The sequence below is a fragment of the Monodelphis domestica genome, chromosome 3, assembly GCF_027887165.1.
Source record: "Monodelphis domestica isolate mMonDom1 chromosome 3, mMonDom1.pri, whole genome shotgun sequence".
In the NCBI taxonomy this organism is placed as follows: Eukaryota; Metazoa; Chordata; class Mammalia; order Didelphimorphia; family Didelphidae; genus Monodelphis; species Monodelphis domestica.
This window is the reverse complement of record NC_077229.1, coordinates 324,001,630-324,029,135: the sequence shown is the minus strand read 5'-3', so window position 1 is coordinate 324,029,135 and position 27,506 is coordinate 324,001,630. Positions and strand designations below refer to the sequence as shown.

Here is a 27,506-nt window from a genome sequence, read left to right as displayed (position 1 = left end):
GTGGATCACATAAGCTGTCTGCCTCAGCTTCTCCATCTGTGAAATGGGATTAATATTATTAAGAAGCCATAACCTAGCGTTGTTTTTAGGATAAAATGAGAATATTTGTAAAGCCCTTTGCAAACCTCAAAGCACTATATAAATTCTAGCTGCTGCCACTTCTACTCCTCCTCCTACTAAATTCTCTTTGTTTTGAATAGGCAATATTGTGATCTTGAATTGCCTACTACAACAAAAACAAAAGGGAACATTTAGTAATATAAATTCATTTTGTAAATAGAGAAGTTTTTATTATTACCCATTATGCAAAAATAAGCAGAATGGTTTAGAAACTTCTCTCCTATAATGATAATAGCACTTTAAGATTTACAAAATGTTTTATATACATTACCTCTATTGAGCCTCAAAATGATATTCAGAATAGAGGCTACAAGCTTTATTATCTCCTTTTTATAAGTGAAGAAAGCAAGGGTCAGAAAAGGTTAGAGACTTTCTAATAATTGTGAAGATTGAATTTAGCTATCTCCTGATCGTAACAATGAAGATACTTAGCTCTTTATTGTGAAGATAAAATTGTAATCTCCTGATTGTAACAATGAAGGTACTTAGCTCTTCCTTTATAGTGAAGCTAGAATTGTAAGCTACAATCTATTTTTAGATTTTTACTACAAAAAGGTGTTAAGTAACTACAAAAGGTGAACTTAATAAAAGAGGTGTTAAGTAACCCCAAAAGATAAAATCTAACCAAAGAAGGTGAGAACTAAAGAATGGGCAGTCCTGGAGAAAAGCATCTGCTGTGATTGGTAGACGTGAAAATTTAGAGGAGATGACACAAGAGAAAAAAGTCTTTAAATAGAGGAAAAAAGACTGGAAACAGTCTGTCACCTGGACTTGGAGTGAAGGATCAGTCACTCGGAGCTAAAGGGAAGACAGACATTTGGAAATTCGGACATTCAGACATTTGGGCATGTGGACATTTGGGCACTGACTAGGGGCAGACACCCAGATTTCTTTTAGACTGTTACGGGTGGTGAAAGGTTGATTTAGTGACCCCACCTTTCTGAAGGCGTGAAGCCTCCAAGAAAGGCTCAACTTCTTGAGACTCTCTTCCCCTGGCTGGGACTTAGAAATTCTAACTGGTATCAGAAGAAGCCAGAGTTTTCTCTCTCTCTCATTCCTTAATATCTTCCTTCTATTGTAAATATTGTAAATAAACTTCCATAAATTCCATTTACTTTAGTAATTTATTTTGGGATTTAGAAATTAAATCCCTGGTGACCACTTAACTGATATATCATCAGTCCAACCACAAATAAATTTAACATAATCCTATAATTAGTAATGTGAGAAGTGAGATTCAAACCTAGGACTCCTTATATTCTAAGCACAGCATTCTTTCTCCAACATCACATTGCTTCTTTAGTTATTCCACTAATCCAATTGTTCTATTCAGCAGTGCAGTTTAAATTCCATGTCTGCAAATAAAGTTTTTCAAGGGCAGCCTCTCCCCAGTCAAGTTCTTTATCCTTAGAAATGTCAGGCCATTCACCTTGGGGACCAATATCATTTTAGGGGACTTTGGCACACATAGGGACTATGTGTGCAGCTCTATTAGTTCATCAGTTCAGCAAGCATTTATTCAGAAATACTGTATGCAAAATATTTTGTTTGGTAATAGAGATAAAAAGATAAAAAAGAATCACTGATCTCCATGAGCTTACTTTCTACATTATCTGAGCCCTTTTCTCCAGAACATTCCCTTCCTCACCATCAGAAGTGTTTATGAAGGGGGCAGCTGGGTAGCTCAGCAGATTGAGATCCAGGCCTAGAGACTGGAGGTCCTAGGTTCAAATCTGGCCTCAGATACTTCCCAGCTGTGTGACCCTGGGCAAGTCACTTAAATTCCATTGCCTAGCCCTTACCACTCTTCTGCCTTGGAATAAATACACAATATTGATTCTAAGACAGAAGGTAAGGGTTTAAAAAAAAAAGAAGTGTTTATGAGGTACATTACATGCTATTCAAGACAGAATCCTTTTCCTCCAAGAACTTATATTCTAAAGCCCAAGACACTAATGTAAAATCATCTGAGCATGGGACTATGCAATAGTTATAAGAAAAAAGACCATTTAAAGCAGAGTTAAATATTTCTGTATGTAACAGGGACAATCCCTTTACCTCATGTGCATTGGCTCCATGGACCACTCCCCTAACATGGGAACTATCTGTTCATATGTATCTGTTCGTATCTGTATCTGTACGTATCTGTTCATACATAATGTTTTGCAAGGTGCAGAAACCCTTGCCCCATTCTCTGTGCATTCAGAGTGTATACTTTAATGGGTTTGCCTTTATATCACATGATATACATAACTGAGCCCAAGTACTACTGTTTTGGGACTTGTGAAATTTGCAAGTGAAGGAAGATTTTATGGAGGAAGATTTTAAGAAAGTACTACTTGAAACATCTTAGTGACAAACATAAGCATAGGAAGCATCATGTAATGAGTACAAAGTTAGAAATGGGAAGAAAGGATTAAGTAGATCCAAAGAATTTGAAAAACCTGTGGTATATTCACTTCTGGAGCAGGCATTCTATTCTGGCCATCATCCCCTTAAGAAAGACCTATCCACAGAAGGGATGGATGGTGGCTTGGCTCTTTGAAGATATAAATGTTCTGAAGGGACATTTGCTTCTTCTCTTATTAGAATGTTAGCACTACATTATCATACAGTTACTTCCAATTTTTCAAATAAATTTTATTTTCCAGATTTCTCTAGACTCATGTCATATTATATTTCTTTTTCAGCTATGGTATTTTCATCATAAATTCTAAAAATATTCATTTTTCCATTAAAGGCTCGTTTTCTCTCTTCCTATCCTTATATTCAGTTTAATAAGATAAGCTATGTTATTTTCTAAAATCTACTTTTATTTTTAGTAGAAGCTATAAGAACTTGTCTGAAACTGACTGTAATTCCTTCATACTTGAACTCATGCTGTCTGTCTTCCTTTGTTTTTCTTTGTAACAGGGAAAATCCCTTTACATCATGTGCATTGGCTCCTGTCTTTCTTTGATGAATAAGATCTGGATTTTAGTCTATGATATTCCTGGGATTTTTACTTTTATGGTTTTTTTCAGGAATAAGTAAATTCCTTCTATCTTTACTTTGCCCTCTAGTTCTAAAAGACCCAGGCAATTTTACTTATGATTGCTTGGTATATTGTATACAGGAATTTTATTAACCATGGTTTTCAGAGAATTCAATGAATCTTAAATTATTTCTTCCTTATTTGTTTTCAAGGTCATTTATCTTTGAATTATTCCTCTATTCAAAGCTCTGAACATTAATTTCTTGCTTGCTCTTTTAATTTATTTTAAGCTTAGCTGTTTTTGATATTAGCTATCTTACTAGAATTTTTTCCATCTTTTGATTTTGTTGTAATATTTCTTATTCTCTCACAGGGTCATTTATTTCTGTTTGTTCTATTCTAGGTTTCAAGGATTCCATTTCTTTGGAAAGGTTTATCACTTTCTCTTCAAAGATGATTATTCCCTTCCAATTCTTTCCTTCAGAGCTGTTATTGCATTTAAAAAATATGCTTAATTTCTTGTAAATATTCATGTAGTACTGGTAGAAAATCTATTTTTTCTTTGAGTCTCTGCCTTCAGTTTTTATTGAATTATAATTGCAAAAAATTCTAATACTTTGATGATTTTTTTTCATTAATGAATCTCTATACCTTTAGTTTATGAATTAAAGCTTTGTGTCAGAACCAGAGCCCACTCACTACCTTGCTATGCTTTTGGTTAAAATGATTGGCTCTGCAATGTCTCACTTTGAGTCCAGTGGATTTTTCTTCTGATTTCTACCTTCTAGGGTTAGGTCCCTTTGACCTTTGAAGTTCAAAACACTAGATCTTAAGGCTTTCTTTGGCATCTCATGTTATGTTATGAGTCTCAGAGTGCCAGATCCTGAGATATTCAGCTAAACTGCTGTGTCATCATATTGAGTGAATAAAGCATTTATTAAGGGCTTACTTTGTCCTCAATACTATGTCCTTAATTTGATAAGGACTTACTACTTAGTGGTGTGCTAAGCACTGGGGATATAAATGAAAAAGTAAGATGGTTCCAACTGTGAAGAAGTTCACATTCTAACAGGGGAGACAACATGGGGAAGGTCTCAATTATATAACAGAGGGAAAAGTTCCATGGTCTTTAGGGTGCAAAAATATGTTAATGCCTCTTTTGTAATGTTATTTCAATGGATAAAATCATGTCAGTTTCTATGGGTGAACCATTTGACAGTGTCAAGGACTTTGGTGACAAGAACTTTTTTGCTGCATCTTCAAAAGACCATCTAACACCTGCAGGAGCTACTGCCAGACTGCATATCCATAAAGGATTGCTTCCCAGAATAATGACTATATGCACTGGACTAGAAGCACCGATAGTTTCATGGCTCTTGGGTTCAGGGTCCTGGGCTGTAGCAATGCCTGAGTGGAGGTGATGATGAAGGTGGTGGTGATGGTGGTGGTTTAAGTTGCCTGGTCCATGCTGCTTATTCCAGGGTGACTTGTTTTAGCTAGGCTGGCTTGCCTCGTCTGTGAGTGGCGGATGGTTGGTAGTTGGTTGGGAAGACTGGTTGCTTCTCCATAAATGCCACTGCCCTGGATAATGGCCATAAAGGTTATAGTGTAAGAAGAGCTAGTATTCTGGAGGTGGGGTGTTTCCCATGGCTGATGGTCATAGTGGATCAGCAGTTGCTGCTTGTGGTGATGGGGAAGATGGCCCCTTTTCCACAATGACCTCTTCCCTTGATGATGACTATGGGAGCTGGACTGGAAGCAAGTCTGATGGTTTGGCTGATTTACTATTCCCAAAGTTCCTTCCTGGGCTAAGGGCACTGGACTGCCTCTGACATAGCTGAAGAGAAAATGTTCATCAAGATGGTGATTTGACTTGTCTGGCATATGCTACCTTCTGTCTCTTCTTCAAGGTGCTTTTCTATTTCAGCTAGGCTGTTTTACAGCATGGTGGTTGCCACTTCTAGGATCTTCCAAAGTCCTCACCCTTGGACTTTCCAATCATTATAACTCCTCTCTCTCTCTCTCTCTCTCTCTCTCTCTCTCTCTCTCTCTCTCTCTCTCTCTCTCTCTCTCTCTCTCTCTCTCTCTCGCTCTCTCTCTCTCTCTCTCTCTCTCTCTCTCTCTCTCTCTCTCTCTCTCTCTCTCACACACACACACACACATACACACACACACAGACCTAGGTAGAAGGATCTTCAGAGATTATCTGAGGTATATTCAGAATTTAAGTGACTTGCCCAGGGTCACAGAACTTGGATATGTCATAGAAGAAAATTGAATTGGTTCATGTCTTCTAAATTTGGGACAAGTACTCTATTCTCTATACTCTATGTCTCAAATATATTTAAAAAGTAATCCACAAATCTTCTATCTCCTCAACTTATTGGCCTATGAATATCTACTTTTTTCACTATAAAACTTACTGAAATAACCAACATTCACTTTTTTTTACTTCCTCACCTATCAATTACTCCTCAACCTCTTACAAATGGGCTTTTGTCCCCATTACTCTACTTAAACCTTTCTTGGAAAAGTCATTAAGGAAGCCACAGACAAATTTAATAGATCTTTTTATTTTAAAACTATTATTATCATTATGAAATGACAGATACCAACAAACATGAACATTTCCTTATATAAAGAAGAACAGAAAAGGAGGATTATATGTGACACTGTGAATCTTTATTATATAAAGCTAATTTAAAAATATGTATTGAATTTAAATGTTTGTTCCATCCCTGTCCTGGTTGTTTATTTCTCCTTCTATGCTCACTTCTGTAGATTTTTATACAACTTTGATTTTTTTCTTTTTTTCTTTTTGGTATCAATATTACTACTGTCCTACTCCTCATCAATAAGATCTCTCACTTATGACAAATAAGTTCAGTGAAGAAAAACTAATTCACACATTGGTTGTGTCCAAAAATGTATCTTACACTGAACCTCAAGTTCCTGTCAAGAGTTTGGAAGCATTCTTCATTATCATTCTCTTGAAACCATACTTATTGTTGCATCATTCATATTTTTTTCACAGTAGTTTTCCTTTGTATATTTTTCCATTGTATAAATTATGAAATTGATTCTACTTATTTTACTCTGTTTCAGTTCAGACCAATAATCCTAATTCTTTTGAATCCATCCCTTTGTTGTTTCTTTCAATGTAATATTCTATTGTATTCATGTCATAATTTTCTTAGCCATTTTCTACTTACTGTTTTAAAATTCTTTGATAAAATCATGATAAAAATACTACTATAAAATATACTTGTACATATGATTACTTCCTCTCTATAATCTCTTTAGGGCATATGCCTATTAATAGTGTTTTTGGATCAAAGAGTATTCACATTTTAGTCATTTATTGATTATAGTTCGAAATTATTTTCTTTAATTGTTGGATTAATTTATAGCTCCACACATAGTACATTAATACACTGGTCTTCCAACAATTACATTTTTTTCTTTTTTTGTCATCTTTGTAATATGATGAGTATTTGATGGATGCTAAAAGTTTATCTGAATTTCTTTTATTAACAATAATTTGCTGCATTTTGCAGGTGATTGTTGATAGTTTGCCTTTATTCATTGACTGGAGAATGGCTCAATGGACATTTTCAGTCCTATTTTCTCTTAGTCTCTGCCTAATATTTGAAGCTGATAATGTGAACTTTAGATTACTCCACCCTACTTAGTCTAACAAAAACAGGAATGTCTACACCCATACTTAAGGATTAAGTATTTAGGAGGATGGCTTATGACAGACATGTGCTAGCAAATGACAAATAAGAAACAACTGACAGATCCCTGGGTTGTCCTAAATCAAGCTTAAGCTACCATTGGTACATGTAAGATGCAGGAAAGTGATGTAAAAACTGTCTATATATTTCATATCACTTCCTCTCTCTGGCCTCTTTGGTAGCAGAGAGGTGGCTGGCAGAGAGTGCTGAGCATTTTGGCATCTTGGGTGGTGGCTGCTATTGTCCGAGTTTAGCGGTGAATTTTCCTTGATACCATACTGGAGGAAGCTGAGTAGCCTAGTTCAGGTGAAGCATCTTTACTTAGCCCTCTTGGAGTTTAGGCTGATTCTTCCAAACACTATTCTCTTGGAAAGCCACTAATCTTTTTCAGAGACCTTGTGGCGGAGGACTTTGAACTTCCCCTGGTACAGGCCAGGCGGGTGAAATCCTACACCTATTCCCTCTCCCTTCTCCTTAATTCCTTCCCTCTATATTAATTAAACCATCATAAATTTGCAAACTGACTTGGGTATTTTATTTGGGATATTCCCTGGCGACCACAATTTAGTTTAGTACACAACCTAAACCCTAAAATTGTCCTTACAATAATCACCTTTTCCTTATTAACATTCTTTTCCTGCTTATATTTTGAAACATTTAGCTCTTTTAGTTCTCCCTACTAGTTCAATCTCACCCTTTCTTGCCTTTTTTTTTTGAAAGATTTCCCTTCTCTCTCCTACTAAATGTCCTTCCAAGGCTTTGTCTTTAGTCTTCTTTATTTATTGTCTCTCTTGGAGATCTCTTCACTCATTTAGTTCCATTTATCATTTTCACATGGATGACTTTTAAATCTTTGTGTTTAGTCATACCTTCAGAGGCCCTTGAGATTCAATCCTACCTTATCATCTATCTTTATATAGATATCCTGAAGATATTTAAAAGCAGTAGGGATTATAATACTATTTTTTCTCCTCCCCCAAACTTGTCCTCTCTGATGTTCTTTATTGGAACATCCCAGTTCACTACTGGAAAAAGTACCAACTCATATTGGTATTCAAAGTTCTCTAAAAATCTAACTCCAATCTACTTTTCCAGCCTGATTTTATACTACTTTATATATACTTTTACATGCTTTATATTCTAGTCCAGGTTTTTTCAGTTCTTTTGTATAATTAAAAATCTACCTGATTTATAAGCATTTATAGTAAAGAGAGAAAGATTGATAGAGGCAGAGAAGGGGGGGAAGAGCGAGAGGGGAAGAGAGAGAGACAGAAAGAGAGGGAAAGAGAGAGAGAGAGAGAGAGAGAGAGAGAGAGAGAGAGAGAGAGAGAGAGGAGAGAGAGGGAGAGAGAGAGAGAGAGAGAGAGAGAGAGAGAGAGAGGAGAGAGAGAGAGAGAGAGAGAGAGAGAGAGAGAGAGAGAGAGAGAGAGATCTGATTTTCCATTCAGGTCTCTCTAGCATTGTTTGCCAGAGATCAAGAGATAAGGAAAAGCTCAAAGAGAAACACCCAGCCCAAGAGACTGGTTTGGAAGTTCATTCCAGAAGTAAAAAGGTCCCTCTTCTTCTCCCCAATTGCCTTTTAAACCCCACTAGCACCTCACTCCATGGCTACATTGCCCTGGCTCTGGAACATAGAAGCTTGGGATGCTGATGCGGATGCCATGGGATGCCAGCATCACAAGGCTCTGTGATTCCTATGTCCTGCCCCTAGGGTGTGGGGGATAAAAGCTAGAATGGAGTTCCCTTAGAAATTTTCTAGATATTTTAGTTCACATAATTTCTCACCTTTAGAATGTATAGATTTCTCATCTTTTAAATGTATAGTATCTGCTCCATCACACACACACCTGAAAGATTCTCTACAACTCTTTCATATTGAGATTCTGCCCTTTCTTCAAGACCTGACTTGTACTGTCTTCTCAATTAGAAGTAAATATCCTCTGTTTGGATATTTCTTATAGACTCACCATAGTCTAACTTGTATTCCAGCCATTTTTGAACTACCTTTATCTCCCCTAATAGATTGTCAGCTCCTTAACAGTAGATATTGTGTTTTTTGCATTGTCTTAAACATCACAGACTGCTCAGAAAATGTTTGTTGAATCAAGTTAGATTAAATTACTATAAGAGCAAGATGAAAAACCTCTCCCCAATGGACCTGATTTCCTCTGACCTTGGTAAGTACCTTGTGAGGAATTATTAACTTGGTTACAACTACTGCTGCCCAGAGAATAATTTATGTGCCAGATGGCTATCCCACTTAAAACTGAGTTGCTGAGCAGTGAGTGGAGTGGTTAATCAACTGACAGAAAATTCAAAGGGCAGTGATAATGGGTTATAACTTTCTCTGAAGCCTCTAGCTCAAGTGAGCAATGGTATATAACAAAAACAATTTACATTTAATTTAAATTTATTAAATTTATTACATTTAATTTTAATTTTAAAACAATTTAATTTAATTCTTATCTCAGAACTATTCACTTTTTTGCCCTTTCCTTTTATCTTTTCCTCTTTCTTAGTTTTCTTTCTCTCATATGAGGTGTCTTTCTATGTGTATCTTTCTATTTCCCCCTCTCTTCTTTAGCATTTTTGGAGCAGAAATGGTCCTTAGACCTCACTTGGTTCAAGTTCCTCATTTTATAGATAAATGAACCTCTTAAAAATTGAATGACTTACAGATTTTATAGAGAATTAGAAGGGACTTTAGATATAATTTAATCCAGTACTTTCATCTTATGTATGTGGTGCATACATAATGCATACATACATACATAATGCAACAAATTGTCTAAGGTCGTACAAATGGAAAATATTAGAGCCTGGACTTGGACATTTATCCAAGGTCTGCAGCTACTTCTGTCTCTTCTTGTTTTCTTTTTCTTTCTGTCCCTTCCTATCTCCTTTCACCTTATAGCCTCCCCCCCCCCCCTTCTCTTTTCTACTCCTGTTCTTCTTTCTTTAATTTAGGCCATAACATGAAGTACCAGTGTCCCCAGGTATGTATGTTCTCATTGAATTAAAATTTATGGTCTCCATTTTTAACTTTAAAAGAAGATGAGTTCCATGAAAAAGCATTCTAGGTTTAAAGTCAGAGTACCTGGTGTTTGACTGGATTCTTCTCTTTACTAATAATTGCATCTTGGGCACATCTCTCTAAGCTTTGAATTCCTCATCTGTAATTAAGCTGTTTGTTTTTTTTTCTACTTTAGTGTGGATCAACTTTTTCCCCTCTATGGAATAGTGGACTTTAATAGGAAAAGTTGTGCCCCTGCACTATCCTAAGTGATTGTGTAGGTCAAATATAAAAACATCTCCAAAAAGATAGCTGCATATTTATGACATAGGCTCATACAATTTATTAATGGAAAGTCAGGGATATTCAGACACATCAATAACCTAAGTGAATGGCAACAACTGCATATGTGCAATATGTGCTTCAGTTAGAATCAATCAATAAGGCTTTGTTAAATGTCTGTGACAGGCACTATTCTAAGTGCTGAGGATAAAAAGACAAAATCAAAACAGTCCTTGTCATCAAGGAGCTTCTATTCTACTAAAGGGGAAGCAACATAGAAATATATCAGTATATGCAAAATATAAACAAAATAAATAAAGAATACTGAGTCATTGTTCTTCCTACATTAATCCATATGTTCTTATGATAAGAATTCAGTTCTCGGGTATTTTATCATTGATTACACTAATTTTTGACAGGATCATATAAAAATCTTAGGCTCAATTGTTTGGGAAATTTTAGTTCTGAATTTCCAAAATCCAGTATTTTTAAATCTTAAACTTTTTTATTTACCAGGATCACATATCATAATTATTCAATGACTAGTTATTTAGGTCATAAAATATCCACCTTTTATTTTCTCTCTTGTGTAGTCATTTGCTGCACTTTGTGGTTTTTTGTTTTGTTTTGTGTTTTACTATCTTTAGTCTTTCACTGAAGGACTAGGAGAGAAACTGAGGTATTAAGTGAATTGAATCTGTGTGAATTAAATACCTACAAGACCACCAGATCCCAGAAGTCTCACATAATAGGGGTCACAGAGTCATGTGTCTTAATTTGCTAGCATGGCAGGTGAGATTCCTGAGCAGCCAAGGTCAGGAGATATGATGTGTGGGGACTAAGGTGAAATTGCAGGATCTTGGGGGAGGGTTTGGACTGAGTTTGAAAAGGCAGCATGTGAAGCAGGCTCAGTCTTTCTGCCATTTTTGTTTTTGGCTTCTGAAAGGCACTCTCTTGAAGCCTTCCCAGAGTTTGTCTATGTAAGCCATCTCTGGCAAGCAGCGGCTGTCTGGTAGGGTACCATGCCAGGCTGGGGATCTGGGAACTCAGTCTCTTGGGCTCTGAACTCTTCCTGAACTCAAACCTGCTCCTTGGATGGCCTTTAATTTGTCTTGCCCAATCATGTTGTTAGCCAGACCCATGGGGAATTTAGGACCTGATGAAGCAGAAGGAACTTGGCTGGAGACTTTGAGTCAGATAGGTGGGAAACCCCACTTCTCTCTTTCTTTCTGTTTACTAATAAAAACATAAATTCAGTATAGAGTCTCCAAGATTATTTTTTGTTCACAACAAATTTATGCCCTTTTAACACTGCAGGTGGGATGGATGGTGGATTTTGGAATGTCTATGGATTTCATTCATCTACATTAATCTTGTATCCAATAAATTAGGATAAGTTAAATCTAGATAGGGATTTACCATATTTTTGAAATAGTTTCTATAATCTGGCTATTTGTGACTTCCTGAAGGGAAAATGGAAAGACAGTTGGACTTTTTTGTCCTTGGACCTGGGTCCCAATTCTGGTTCTTATTTCCTGTGTGTCCTTGGACAAATTGGTTAATTCATTTGGACCTTAGTTTCCTCATCTGGAAAATGATCAGGTTGTTTGATATAATTCTTAGTTTTCTTTCCAACTATAAATCTATGATTTTTGGACAGATTTGATATTTGGTTCAGAAGTATAGCCATTATTGCAAATGAATGGCAATAGAGGAGTGTCAAAGCCTTTGAGGAAGGTAGGAGTCAAGAAGAATCAATGTGTAATTTCATCAATGTGAGGAATTCCTGGTATGGAAACTCCTTCTACCAATGGAGATCTATAATTGATGGTCCTGGAGAGTTACTTGGGGAGCACTGAAAGGTTAAATAACTTGCTAAAGATGATATACAGAATATTTAGGTGGCTCAATGGAGAGAGCACTGGCCCATAGCGAAGAAGGATCATCTTCCTGATTTTAAATCTGGCTTCAGATACCTACTAGCTAGGTGACCCTGGACAAGTCACTTGACCTCTGCTTGCTTCAGTTTCTTCATCTGCAAACATGAAGATTAATAACAGTACCTACCTCCAGGGTTGTCATGGGGATTAAATATGAGGATATTTGTAAAGCATTTAGCACAATACACAGCACATAGTAGGGGATATATAAATATTAACTATTACATAATTAATATGTTAGAACAAGGACTTGAAATGAGTTCTTTCTACTGCTGTGGCTAGCCATCTATCCACTATATCACATGGTGTCTCAGGAAAAGCATTATTTACTGAAAGAGAAAAACAATAACCAAGTCCTACACAATCCCTGATTTGAACAAGAAACTAAAGTAGTGAAGTAGACTTTTTTTTGGGCTGTTTCAGTTTTAATTTAATCTATCAGAAACAATTTACATTTATTTTGGAGAAATCATATGGTTTAAGTATCTTGTAAGGCCTGGTGTTGTCCCAGAGAGATAGCATTACAGACAAATTATTTAATATATACCAAAGATGATGTGTGCTATAATAAAACTAATGAAAATTTATTATGTCACTGGAGTTTTATCACAATAAACAAAATAGATGTAAGAAGCTGCAATACACTAAGGAAATGCTTTGGAGTCCAGAGATTTACTCAGATAAAGCAATCATGTATAGGGAAGGGAGAACTTGCCTCAAAACCAGGAAGAACTGGGTTAAAGTCCTACCTCTGATGCCTATTTTCTGTGTGACCTGCAGCCAATTGATTAAGCTCTCGGTACTCTAGGCAACTTTCTAAGGTTATGAATTTCAGAGAAGTGATGACCTGCATCAGCAGAGGGAATTTCCTCTTCTGGGAGTTCTCTGTATCAATTGCATTTCAGGTCCATTTAATATCCTGTCTTAGTAAAGGATTATTGCTTTTATATATGACTTTGTTGGCAGCTAAATGGTACAGTGGATAGAGAGCAGGAGACTGAAGTCAGGAAAACTCATCTTTATGAATTCAAACCCAACCTCAGGCACTTATTAGCTGCATGACCCTGAGCATTTAATCTTATTTGCCTCAGTTCCTCATCTGTAAAATGAGGTGGAAGGGGTGACTAGGTAGTATAGTGGATAGCATGCCAGGAATCAGGAGGACCTGGGTTCACATGTGGCCTCAGATAATTCTTAGCTATGTGACCCTGACCAAGTCATTTAACCCCAATTGCCTAGCTGTTACCTCTCTTCTGTTTTAGAATTAATACTCAGAAAAATGGCAAGATTTTAATAAAATTAGTTGGAGAAGGAAAAGGCAAACCATTCCAATATCTCTGCCAAGGAAACCTTAATTGGGATTGTGAAAAGTTGGACATAACTGAAAAATTACTAAATGACAACAATGACTTTGTTAGCATTAATGTTAACGGACTTTACTCCCATCTTTATTCTTCGTTATTCCCTCAAAACTGCCTCCATCCTGAGCTAGCAAAATAGAGAAATTTTTTATTTTCTATTTTACTAACAAACTCATATCTAAGATGAATAATTGTTTGTTATAAGATAGTATAGGAAATAGACCTGTGGCTTCATTGGTATAGATATCTTTTGGATTGCTGGTAAGGAATATGGATGGGATTAAATTTAGGAACAAAGATTTACTTGGCATAGCTATATATTCCAGGAAAAGAATAGAACAGAAGCAATTTTATGCATGACTGAGGTAAAAACCCAAATCATGAGGCTGAATGAGCTGATCTCCAAGGCTCCTTGTAAGTTCTAAGTGTCTATAGCTTTATGATACTTTACTGAAAAGATCCAGAGAATGCTGACCATTTTTAAATAATTGAATCAATGGCAATTTAATGTTAATTCAGTCATTTCTTAGCATCTAAGTGATTAAACCTCAGGATTGCAAAGATTTTTTTTTAATTTAGGAAAAAAGCTTGGAAATGGAGAAATTAGAAATATTGGATTATGTTGCATTTGAATGGTTACTCCTCATAAAAATGCTTACAAAGTAAAATAGGGTGGGCTTTTTTTTTTTGCTTGAATTGAATGGGGATTTGTTTTCCTCACTCACTATATATTTCCTCACTCACACACTGCTTTAATAACAGTGGTCAAAAATCCTAGAATTGGAGATGTGATTTAAGACAATTATAGAGTTAGAATTCAGTCCTACTAAGATCACATTTAGAATCTCAGGATTTGGACTTCTTTTTAGATTCTGTATGTTTTTAGGGGATGTACAGAAATCATTTCCCAAAGTTATATTCTGAAGTCTCATTGTGGTATGGAGTAAAACGCAGTTTCTTGAAGGCTATTCCAGAAGAGCATAATCTTTAGCTGGTCCAGGCCATAGATTATGAATCCTTAAAGTACTGAAAAAAGTGTGTAGAAGATAAGAAACAAGAGCATACATCTGATGATAAATTCGAAGGAGTAGAGTGATCATGGAAGAATAGTAAAAGGTCAGAAAAAAATCTCAGAGTGAATTACACTTAGTTATAATTGAGAAGCATAAAAAAAGAAGATTTTTGGAGAGTTATGTTTACAGAAAGAGGAAGATCAAAAGAGGGATTAGGCCAATAAAAATGATGATGGAAAGTTGAATTACTCAAATCCCATTTTACTTTTTTTTTTCTGTGCTAAATTCCTGGATACTGAAAGAAATTATAAATGTGGTTGCAAGATTTTTCAAAGATGGTGATCTTTCAGAATCGTGGATAATGGGAGAGATAGAATAGGATTTCAGATGGGAAAACCTATTGATTTTCAAAAAAAGAAGACAATGTAATATTTATGCTATATTGTGATAAGACTGACTTTAATTACTGGCAAAACTTTGTACTTTTTTATTCAAGGATGATTTGTAAACATTTAGGAAGTGAAATAGTTGTTGCTAAGACCTAGGTTTCAAAAACGCAGCATACCTCATTGCTTTTCCTCTTTGGAAAGGAGTATTTGTCTGGAACATCAGAAGAATACCATAGTATCCAGAGGTTTTTGCCAGCCAAGAAACATTTTTTAAGTACCTACTATGTGCCAGGCACCATGGTAAGCACCAGGGATACAAAGACAAAGATAATTTCTGCCTTTAAGGAGCTTATGAACTTATGGGACAAGATAACATACAAAAGGAAGCTTAAAAAGGATCAGGTGAAGGTTCCAGCAATAGGGGTATGATGGTAAGTTCCAAGTAAATAAAGAAGTGAAAAATCAGTGTAGCTGGTAGGAAATAAGTGAGATATTTGGTAATGTTTTCTATGCTATCCCATATGGAAGACAGAAAGATATGAAGCAGATGGCTGAGAAAAACAAAACAGTAAGCACCTACTATGTGCCAAGCATGTGAAAAGCATTGAGGGTACATATATACACCAACAAGATAGTCCCCTACCTCAAGGTGCTTATGTTCTAATGTGGGAAGAAAACTCAGGATGTGCCAAGGTAGGTTAAAAAAAGTTACAAACACTGTCTTTTTGTAGTTGGGATTCGTGTTTTCATTGACTTTTTTCATCATTTAAGATCACAGATACAGAATTATAAAGGGCCCCAAAGGTCATTTTATACAAACCCCTTAATTTAAAGATGAGGAATTAGAGGTCAGAGAAGTCAAATGACTTGTCTAAAGTCATAGAAAGGGTAAGTAGCTAAGCCAGGATTAGAATTTGAATCTAAGTCTTCTGATTTCAGATCCATCAGTTTTTCCATCATACCACATATTGAAGGGATTATAGCAGGAACTGAAGAAGCAATGATAGAGTCCTCAAAGTCAGGGAGACCAAGGCTTGAGTCTTGCCTTTGACATATGGCCTACATTGGTAAAAGGAGTTTCCTTACTGGGCATTCTCTTTGTCAATGAAATCACAGAACTGGTTTTCCTCCCTATTTTTCCTAAAAAAGGAGAGAAAGCTTTATCCCAGTTATAAATCTTTAATGAATCTTTTATATTTTCTATTTTATCACTATACTAGTAATAATTACTATACAAGTAATTAGCATTACTAGTATGATATTTTAGGCATTTTTTCTTGGAACATATACGTTTTATTACTCACACAGGATTCAGGAATTTAAATTTATAGAAAGATATATTTTCGTAAGAGAACAAAAATGTTGCATTTCATTGGTGCAGTGTAATTTGGTGAGGTATAAACAGACAAGCCAGCTAATGAAGAAAAAAGTTCTTTGTGTTACATGAGTGTGCTTACTTATGAAAAACCTAGTGCAATGAAAGGCTAAGCAAATTATATTCTGATTATTGCCAAATAATTAGTAAACTAGATTACACATGGGAGAATTCAATAAAGATGCAACTCCTCCCACCATTTGTTTTTCCTATAATAAAATTCTTCTAAAGAACTCAAAAGGCAAAACTTGAACAAATGTAGCAAGAACACTTCAAATTCAATAAAATGAGGAAATATAGATTTCAAAGACATTTGACAAAATAGGAACTTTAAAATATTGCACAACCATTTAATAAAACTTTTATTTATATGCTTTACTGGTGAAAAATAATACAGTCATAAGCTTTAGAAGCAGAGTTAAGGACATGAAAACTCATAGAGGAAAATGAAAACATTTCCAAATTCTACGCATTTCTTTAAGTATTTCTTTATTTTTTTCCCCCTGTCTTTAAAAAAAAAATACCATACACATAAAATAAGCACAAACAACAAAGAACAAGAGAATCAATTGCTCCCTTCTTATGCTAAAAACTGAGAGAAAATGTTCCCCCTCTCAAATGTTCCTAGGTCATCACTTCTCTGTACAGACTCAAGAATATGATACTATTTTTTTTGGGGGGGGGGTAAAGTACTTCTTATATGCTGATGCTATTTATATTAAAGCATTTTTCAAACTTTTTGGTCTCAGGATCCTCTGGTACTCTTAAAAATGCTTGACAGTAAACAAGAGATCGAGAGATAGAGAGCATTGTGAAATGTAAAATAGATAACTTTGAGTACATTCAATTGAAAAGTTTTTGTACAAATGAAATAAAAATTGCCAAGATGAGAGGGAAAACAAAAAATTTGGAAAAATTTTCATAGACAGTCTCTTGGATTGAAGTCTCACATCTAAAATATACAGAGAATTTAATCAAATTTATGGGAATAAGGCCCAGTTGATAAATGGGCAAAACGATATGAATGAACAGTTTTTGGAGGAAAAAAATCAATTTCATACATAGTTACATGAAAAAACACCCCAAATCAATATTTATTAGGTAAATACAAATCCAAACAATTCTGAGGTATCATCTTACACCAATCACATTGGCTAAAATGACAAATGTTGGAGAGGATGTGGAAAAGTGGGGACACTAATACACTATTGGTGGAACTTTAAACTGATTCAAATATTCTGGAAAGTAATTTGGAATTTCACCCAAAGATCTCTAAAACTGTAACCAGCAATATCATAACTGGGTCTATTTCCAAAGGAAATCAAAGAAAAGGGAAGAGAACCTATATGCTCCAAAATATCACGGCTCTCTTAGTGGTGGCAAAGAACTGGAAAGTGAGAGAATGCTCATTAATTGGGGAATGGCCAAACAAATTGTGGTATATGATTGTGATGGATTATTAGTGTATAGTAAGAAATAATGAGATTAATTTTTTAAAAAACTTAGAAAGAAAGAACTACATGAGATAATGAAGAGTCAAATAAGAAGAATCAAGAGAACATTAAATAGACCTACAGAATTAATATTTGAAGAATACTTTGTGAATGTTCAAATCCAGAGAATAAACTGAGAAGTGGGAACATGAAAGACATAATTTTATATTTTGCCAGATAATTACTTCATTAGTGTGGTGAGGAGAGGGAGGGGTTGAAAAAAGGAAATGTTTGAGGACCTCCCATTCCCAAAGAGCTTTTGCTTATGTAAATTATATATATGAATATTTACTGTATTGGAAATGAAAACATCTTAGACTTATTAAAATAGTTTTGAACTCAAAACCCCTGAAAGTGTCTCAGGGACCACACTCTGAGCACCAATTATCTATTGCATTCTTGTAAGATACACTTATCTGAGGGAGGTTAGGCCAACAATTAGCCCATTTCCAACCATATTTGGAAAGCATTTAAAAATAGCTCATTGCTTACTAAATGAAAAAGAAGTAAATAGTTCACAGAGGATGAGCAAGAATATCTTAAGCAGAATGCTGGACAAAATCTATAGCACTGGTTTTTAATTAATGATGTGTTCTAAAAATACAATTAATTAGTAATAGTGTGTCATTTGATTGATCATATACTAATGTTGAATGGAGTAATATTGAAAAATAAAACACTGACAAAAACTCATTAAAAATGAGAACACAGTAATCTCTATACTTCTTTTAGAAAAAAATTAATCTTCACACTTTGTCTTCCTTTTATTGTTCTTTCACATAGGGTGAAAAGTCCCTAAGTTATTTAAATAATACAGTATCTATATAATAATATAGAAATCACAGAATCAGTCAACCAAACAGTGAACAGAATTACAGCAAGGAAATTCCAAGCCATTAAAAACTGGCTTTGTTTCTTGGATACTAGGTTACTTTTTCAGCTCATAAATCACTATTAACACAAAATAGAAAGGATTTTTTCTACTCCTATCTTCATATCAAGAAATCATGTTCCAGTATTCTACAAAAGGATAGAAACAAAAGAGGGATGCAGTAATTATTTTTCCTTTTAAGGGACTCTGCAGTAAACTCTTCTGGAGATGACTTCAGGGGTTACTATTAGTACCCAATTATGAAATGTGGGAGGGCAGAGGATTTGCTATATTCAATATGAAATACAGAATCTCTGCCAAGGGAGAAGCTAGATCTAAGCCAAATCACACTGTGATTGTAGGAAACTTGCCTAATTCATTTAAAACCTACAATTAAATAAAAACCTAGATTGCAGTCTAAAGGGCCTATTTTGGCAATATTAGCCTGTGGATGCTTCAGTAGCATTCATTGCTTTTTTGTTCATTGGGAACTTAAATTAGTTCCCCCTGGGCTTGCCCTGGAAGTTCCAGACATGAAGCCAATGACTGAATAAGCATGGATGATTTTGTACCTCTGGGCACAGAGGATATTAGATTTATTGTCTGTAGAATATACTTATGTAACTAAAGGCCTTGGTTTCTTTCTTTTTTTTTTTGCCAATTCTGAATATTTTCTGTATAAACAAAATGTGTCCTATTATTTAGGAGAAGAGTAACCCTTGGTATTACTTAGGACCTAGCAGAACATATTAAAAATGCATCATCCCTACAGGGCTTTCTATACACTTAAAAAAAGTAGTTTTTGAAAGGCATTATAGCATGGTCTTAGAAAAGAAGAGGTTAAGAATTAGAAGTCTATGATACACTGTGGCACAATGGAATGTAATGGACTTCTCTACTAGCAGCAATGCAATGATCCAGAACAATTCTGAGGGAGTTATGAGAAAAGATGCTATCCACATCCAGAGAAAGAACTGTGGGAGTAGAAACAATGAACAAAAACAACTGCTTGATTACATGGGTCGAATGGATATGGTTGGGGATGTAGACTCCAAATGATCATCCTTGTGCAAACATCAACAACATGGAAATAGGTTCTGATCAAGGACCCATGTAAAACCCAGTGGAATTGTGTGTTGGCATTGGGGGGGGTGTTGGAGGGGAAGGGAGGGAAAGAATATGAATCGTATAACCATGGAAAAATATTCTAAATTAATTAATTAAATAAAATTTTACAAATTAAAAAAAAAAGAATTAGAAGTCTAGGTCCAGGTTCTATATTTAATAGCTGTGTGATTTTGGATGATGACTCATTTTGATCTTTCTGTTCATTAAGTTTCTATGTAAATATGATGAGAAATAATAATATTTGTTCTACTTATGTCATAGGGTTGTTGTAAGGATTTAATGACATAATGTATATGGAACCTCTTCAATAGATATAATATCCTCTTTTTCTGGGCATCTTTCATAGTATCATGCACACAACAGACACAACATTTGTAGGAAATTGAATTGGATTATAGCTTTAGAAACAGAAGGGGAAAGTGGCAAAAGGATATCATCAGAAAGTTGTGTGATGAAAAATATTTGGACTGGTCAGATAGAGAATTAAGGATGGGCTAAATAAATACTGCATGGGTACTCCTGTAGTATTAAGAGATGCAAATCAAAGTTCTCATGCTGGGTAGTCTACCTATTAAACATTTATGTGAAGATTTGAAAAAGAGTTATAGAGGATAAGATGGCAAAAATAGCTTCTGATTTACATTGATGAAAGATATCCCTACATTGATGAGACAATAGTTCTACTGGTATATAAAAGCACATTCTTTTATTTTATAAAGTTACTTAATTTGTAGAAGAAATAAGTTTTTCTAGGTGATTATGTAATATTATGAAAAAAATACTAGTATTTATGGGACAAAGTAAGCCTTGACCAACCAATACTTCATCTTCTTGCTAAGTGTAAAGACATAGTAGGTAAAGGAAATGTCAGTTTACAATATGAACAAATTTGTTAAAACCTTAGATAGGTAGAAGATTATGAGTACAATCATCATAAAAAACGGTGAGAAGTAGGTGAAGAAAAAAAGGGATTGCAAAAAGCTTGATCTGAAAATGAATTAAGCCAGGCCATTCCCAAAACATTTAGAGATTAAACTAGACATAGGGCAACAAAATGGTAAAAAATGAAAACTATCAGTTAAAAAAATTTCTTCATCAATGATACAAAATCTCAGTCCCTATTGTACTTCTTTAGTAAATAGAAAGGACAATAAAAAGAATGATAAGACTAAGAACCTTCTGGTCCAGAAGAAGTAGGTGTAGTAAAAATTCATGCTAAAGAAAGAACAATCTTGAGTGACTAGGGACATTCACAGGATCTCTTAACAGAGAGACAATGATTTTACACATATGGCCTTTTCTTCTTTATTTGATCTCTTTGGGGGAATAGTCCTAATAGGAGGTCTTTTTACAGGGGCAAAGAACTAAAAAACTAAGGAAATTCCCATCAACTGGGCAAGAACTAAATCAATTATGGTATATGAATGCCCTTTAATACTGCTGTATTGCTGCATGAAAGAAATTTCAGAGAGATGTGGGAAGTCTTATATGAAAACAGAGGCTACATAGCTACATAGCCAGCTTTCTCTCTCTCTCTCTCTCTCTCTCTCTCTCTCTCTCTCTCTCTCTCTCTCTCTCTCTCTCTCTCTCTCTCTCTTTCTTTCTTTCTTTCTTTCTTTCTTTCTTTCAAGTAGCCTTAGTCACTGAAACCAGAGCATGGCACTTTCTTTCTCTTCCCAAAATTAAAACTGTAAGGGTCCTCCAGTTACTCAACTGTTCTTTCACTGCTACTGCTTTTTCTCCTGTTATAAGAATCCTGTCCTCTGAGTTTTATCTTCCCCTTTCCAGTCTTTCAAGTTCCTTCTTAGTACAGAGTACAGGACAGATTCATCACTCCCAGTGCAAAAGAAAATAATATAGTTCTAGGACTACAACTCCCAGAATTCACAACTAGCTTCAGCATTTCCCCATTTCCATTTACAAAGGATCAGCCCCTATCTGAAGGCCCTTTTTTTATTTATTACTTTAATCAAGCACCTTACATCTCCTGATGTCAGCTATAAAGGTAGATGGATACGATGTCCTTGAAGGATTGAACAGATTCTAAAGGACTTTTCCTGTAAAATTCAGTCTTTTTAAGTGTCAGAAATATTAAATATAGATTGAACCTTTCAAAAAATGTTATCTCTAGACTAACGTTCTTTGCCCTATGAAGAAAACACATCTTGTGGCGTCTAAAACAGTGCTCTACATATAGCAGGTACTCAAGAAATTTTTGTTGAACCTCCCTTCTTTCAGTAGAGTAGTGGGAAACTAACTATACATGGGACATAGTAATCATGCTGACCTGGTTCTTCATTTCATGGGAGGTTCAGAGGGGATTGGGAAGGTGAAGGGATATTGATTGGGGTTAAAAAAAGAAGGTATCAAGAAAACTATTATAAAAATTTTTTTCATTGAAGATTCCCTATGTATGATTCAAAATCCTAATTTAGGATGGAAAGTTGGAAAATATATGATTTTTTAAAAAGGGCAATTAGTGGCTTCTGTCATCTTTTAAATTTTAAAAATTCCCCCCTTTTCTCTGAGTATCTATCTCCTTACTTGGTATTTTCAGACACTCTTTTAAATATTAATATATTTTTTCTCCTTATTGTGCTTCTCAACACATGTAGTTTTATCCACATAACATACATTTTTTCTTCTTTCCCTTAAGTAATTCTCAGCTAATTCCTTCATTTTGGCTTTTCCACCTATGTTCTGATTTCTTCCTGAAGTGTATTTTTACTTTGAGTATTACCACATGAACTAAATTGGACCACAGGGGATTTCCAACCCCATTCGAAGGAGACTACTATGAAGGCAAGAGAAATGATAACTTACATTTACAATGATAACTTACATATATGTAGCACTTAAAAAAGAGAATTGAAAAGCACTTTCTTTAAAACTAAATGCTATTTTTGCAACTTAAAATATCAGGAAACTAAGACTTAGGATAGATTCAGACTTCAGAATTAAACTTACATCTTCCAGTTTCAAACCAGTGCTCTTTCTTTAGAGAAAGGCAGTAGATAATTATTATCTACAAAATAGTATTATTTGGTATATTACAACCACATTACTCTTCTGTGAAATACTTATGTTATCTTTTTTTGTTAGTTTTGTCATTTAGGACCCTAGCCATGTGTTCATTGTATTTTCTGCTTCCCTTACTATGAGAATAATGTTTTCTAGTTTTTCAATTAAGGTGATAAATTGGCATGAGTCATTTACTAGTGCTCTTGAAATCATGTTTAAACTTCTGTTATAAAAAAATACCATTTACTGAATTATTATGACATGATTATTTTTTATTAACAGCAACATTATTAAGTGACTAATGATTATTGGAAAATTAAGAGGTGGCTCTTTATATTATTAGAATGCCATTTGAGAAAAAGAAATCTGCATGTCATAGTCATCAGACATTCTATTAACACTGGATTATATCATTTGATTGTTCCAGTTACATGACTTGTTTCAAAATGAGGTTAAAAACTCAATCTTGAACTAAATTAACCTATATTATATGAGTTGGCCATGATTCAAATTGTATGCTCAAATAATTTGGTAGATATAGGTATATTATTATCTGTTTTCAAGGACTTGTTTGCTCATATTAAACTGTGTTCACATAATGCCTGGTTAGCAACAGAAAAATTTAATCACCTAGGTTTTTTTTTTAGTATATATTTTCTTAAAAAATTGTTCACCCAGAGAGTTATAAAATGGTGTATACACTTAGGCCAAGGAGATAAGGGGAAAAAGGAAAAGGACCTATCTATTCTAAAATATTTGTATCAAATCTCTTTGTAGTGGCAAAGAACTGGAAACTGAGGAGATGTCCATCAATTGGGGAATGACTGAACAAATTGTGGTATATTATGTGAAGGAATACTACTATACCATAAGAAATGAGGAGCAGGAAAACTTGGAAAGACTTACACAAAATAATAAAAAAATGAATAGAACCAAGAGATCTATATCTATATCTATATCTATATCTATATCTATATATGACTACAGAATTAATATTTGAAGAATGACTTATGAATGTCCACCTCAAAAGAACTGATAATTAGAAACATGAAAGACATAATTTATATATATACATATCTTTTTGTTGGGTGATACCTTCTATGGTACAGAGAGGGGAGGGGGTTTGAGATACCTGGGAATAAATTCCATTTTAAAAAACAATAAAAAAAAGCTATCTATGATGTGAATGACATATGTACAAATGTTTGTCTTATTGGTTTAAACATAAAATGTTTGATTCTAAAATTTTAAGCTTGAATATTTTTATCTTTGAATATCAAAATAATTATTGCTTACATTTACATTTTCACATACATGAATATATGCTAATATGTAGAAAGAGGCTATACTATGTATGTATAACATATACATAGAGTTTATGTATTATATGTATGTATAATATACACATAATATTTTTGAAGAATTTTATATACTTTAAAACATTTTATTTTCAAAGCAACCTAGAAATTGAAAGGTAAGCAGTGTATCACGATCCTTTCAAAAGGAGGAAATAAAGGACCACAGAGGAGGAATGAATTCCTTGAGGTCACATCAAGAACCAGGAGCAGAGCTCAGTCAAACTTACTTAAGTCTCGACCATAAATCCAGTACCTCTTCCAAAACTCTTAAGGCTACAAGAACTTTAACTCTTAAACAAGGAACCAAAAAAAAAAAAAAATCATTGTGGAGCTGTCCTGATATATGGTGCTGAACACGCAGTCATATATATATATGTGTGTGTGTATGTATTATAGTACATTTCATCTGAAGAGATAAAAATGGGCCATCTTTAAATTCTCTTCATATTACTGTGAGGAAAATTATATGTACACCCACATGCATATATGTATAGTGTGTACTCTAGGAAACTGGGATTTGATAGTAGGCTTTCACCTTATTTTGTCCAGAACTCGATGCTATTTCCAAGTCATTTCTTAATAAAGTTTCTTATACTCTGGCTTTCGTCATTATTTTCCCTAAACAGAACTCTAAACTCCATCAAGGGCAGCTGGGCTTTGATATATGAGTGTTTCCCTTATCTTTACCAGAATTGGATACCACTCCCAGGCCATCTCCTCACCTTGTTGAATAGGTATCAATTATGCCCTTTCTTGCTTCCTTTTATGTGTTGTTTCTCTATATTAGAATGTTAGTGCCTTGCAGGTTGGGACTGTCTAGTTTTCTTGTATTTGCATTCACAATGCTTAGTATAGTTTTGATCATATAGAAAGAGATGAATAAATGTGTTATCTAATTACCTACCTGTTTATCTATCTATCTATCTATTTATCTATCTATCTATCTATCTATCTATCTATCTATCAATCTATCTATCCTTCAATATATTTGGTCAATGAAAGGATATTTCTTCGTGTTACTTTGAAGATAATACTATTTAGGATGATTCTTATCTAGGCTTAATAAATACTTGAAAATCCCAGTGAGTGATCAATAATCCATTCCAAATGCACAAACTATCCAATTACTAGTAAGTGTATCTGTATTTCCTTGACTTAGCTTGTCATCATTTGAAGCTATAACTTAGCCTCTCTTCTAAGTGCTAATCCATTGTTAAATTAACTAGCCCACAAAAGAGAAGGCAAATAAATTAAAAAATAATAATATAACTACAATTCATGCAGTTCTATTCATTGGATGCCAGCTAAGTGAAACACATTAAATAGCCCTTAGCAGTCTGAAATACAAAGTGACACAGGCACTGGGGATATCTGAATCATTATTTCCACAATGTAATTATAATACTTTATTTTAAAAATAAATTAAAAATGAAATGAAATGTTCAAACTATATTATACTGATTCATTAACAACTGGTTCATTTAGGTCATCTACTTCATCTACCTGATGAAACACTCTAATTACAGATAATAATTTACATTTACATATTGCTTTAAAATTTGCAAAACAACTTTCTCAATATACAATGATTTGCTGAGGAATAATGTTTTCTATTTATCTGTCCAGGATTGAATGCTTATAACAATACCGATAGCATATATTTATTTCCTCAAAAATTACATTTCTCTAAATATAAATTTAATAAATTCTATGCTGTGACACTTAGAATTTCTCTTTCTAAAAATAAAAAAAATTGAGGAAAATTTAAATAACAAGATAGAAATTATTAAGTAAAAAAGCACAGGTACATTTGAGATTTTTAGTTGTGAGCCATGGGATCAGAAATTCATTTGTATGTGGGCCACATATATTTAATTATAAGTAATTATATTAGGTATAACATAAATAAATAATTATACTAAGTAATTTTACTAAGCTTTAATTACAATTATTAATTGGTCTAAGATTGTCATGATGCTCTTGATATCACTAGTTACCAATGGTTATAGGGGTAGGTGATAAAGCCTTACTGGCTTATTGGTTTATGTCTCTAATTAAACTTTTCCTTAAATTTAAGCTCCTAGGCAGCCTACATTGACTCATAGGATTGATATTATAGAGTTAATATAGCCCCAAAGGAGAGGCTTTTGCAATACTGATATCTCACTACAAATAGATAAATAATAACTACGTGACAGGAGTTAATTTCCATAGCAGCTTAGTGTTCAATAAACCTAAATATACAAACTTTTGGAGTAAAGAACTCAGTGTTTGACATAAACTGCTGAGAAAACTGAAAAATAGTATGGAAGAAACTAGGCATAGACTAACATCTCACATCATACATCAGAATAAAGTCAAAATGGATATTTGATCTAGAAATAAAGTATGATACCATAAAAAATAGAGGAACATGGAGAAGTTTACCTTTCAGAATTATGAATTAGGCAAGAATTTATGACTAAAAAGAGAACATTATAAAAAATGAAATGGACAATTTTGTTACATTAAATTAAAAAGATTTTGTATAAACAAAGCCAATGCAACTAAGAGTATAAGGAAGCAAGCATCTCTGACATCTTTCTCAAAATACAGAACAAAAAATAGAACTGGGTCATATTCATAAGAATACAAAATATTCCCCAATTAAAAATGGTCAAAGAATATGAATAGGCAGTTCTCAGAGGGAGAATTAAAACTATTAAAGTATGAAAAAAGCTCCAAATCGCTATTGATCACAGAGACACAAATTAAAACAATTAATAAACCTTACAAGTATCAAACTGGCTAACACGCTCAAAAAAGGAAAATGACAACTGTTGAAGGGGATGTGGAAAAACTGAGACACTAACACACTGTTGGTGGAACAGTATTAACTGATACCACCATTCTGGAGAGCAAGGAACCAGGCTCAAAGGGTCATAAAACTATGCATACCCTTTGATCCAGCAATACCAATGTCAGGTCTATATCTCAAATAGATCAGAGATAAGGAAAAAGGACCTACCTGCACAAAAATATTTTTACCAGCCCCCTTTTTTTTGTGGTGGCAAAAAATTGGAAATTGAGGGCTTGTCTATCACTTGGGGAATGGTTGAACAATTTGTGGTATATAGTTGTAATGGACTACTATTGTGCCATAAGAAATAAGAAATAAGACTAGTTCAGAAAAGTCTGGAAAGACTTATATGAACTGATGCAAAGTGAAATGAGCAGAACCAGGAGAATAATGTGTATGGTAATAGTAATATACAATGATTATCTGTGAAGGACTAAACTGTTATCAGGAAAGCAAGTACCCAAGATATGTACAAGGCACCCATGATGAAAAATGCTTTCTATAGCCAAAGAAGGATGTGTTGGAGTCTGATTGCAGATCAAATCATCCTATCTTCCACTTTATTTACTTTATGAGTATTTTATGTATAAGT

At 34.2% G+C, this 27,506-nt stretch overlaps 1 protein-coding gene across 3 annotated transcripts in view; it reads right to left on the bottom strand.

Moving 5' to 3' along the window:
- Nucleotides 1-27,506, bottom strand: part of KCNB2 (potassium voltage-gated channel subfamily B member 2) — a 504,753-nt gene that overhangs the window by 7,140 nt on the left and 470,107 nt on the right. The window lies entirely within an intron of this gene.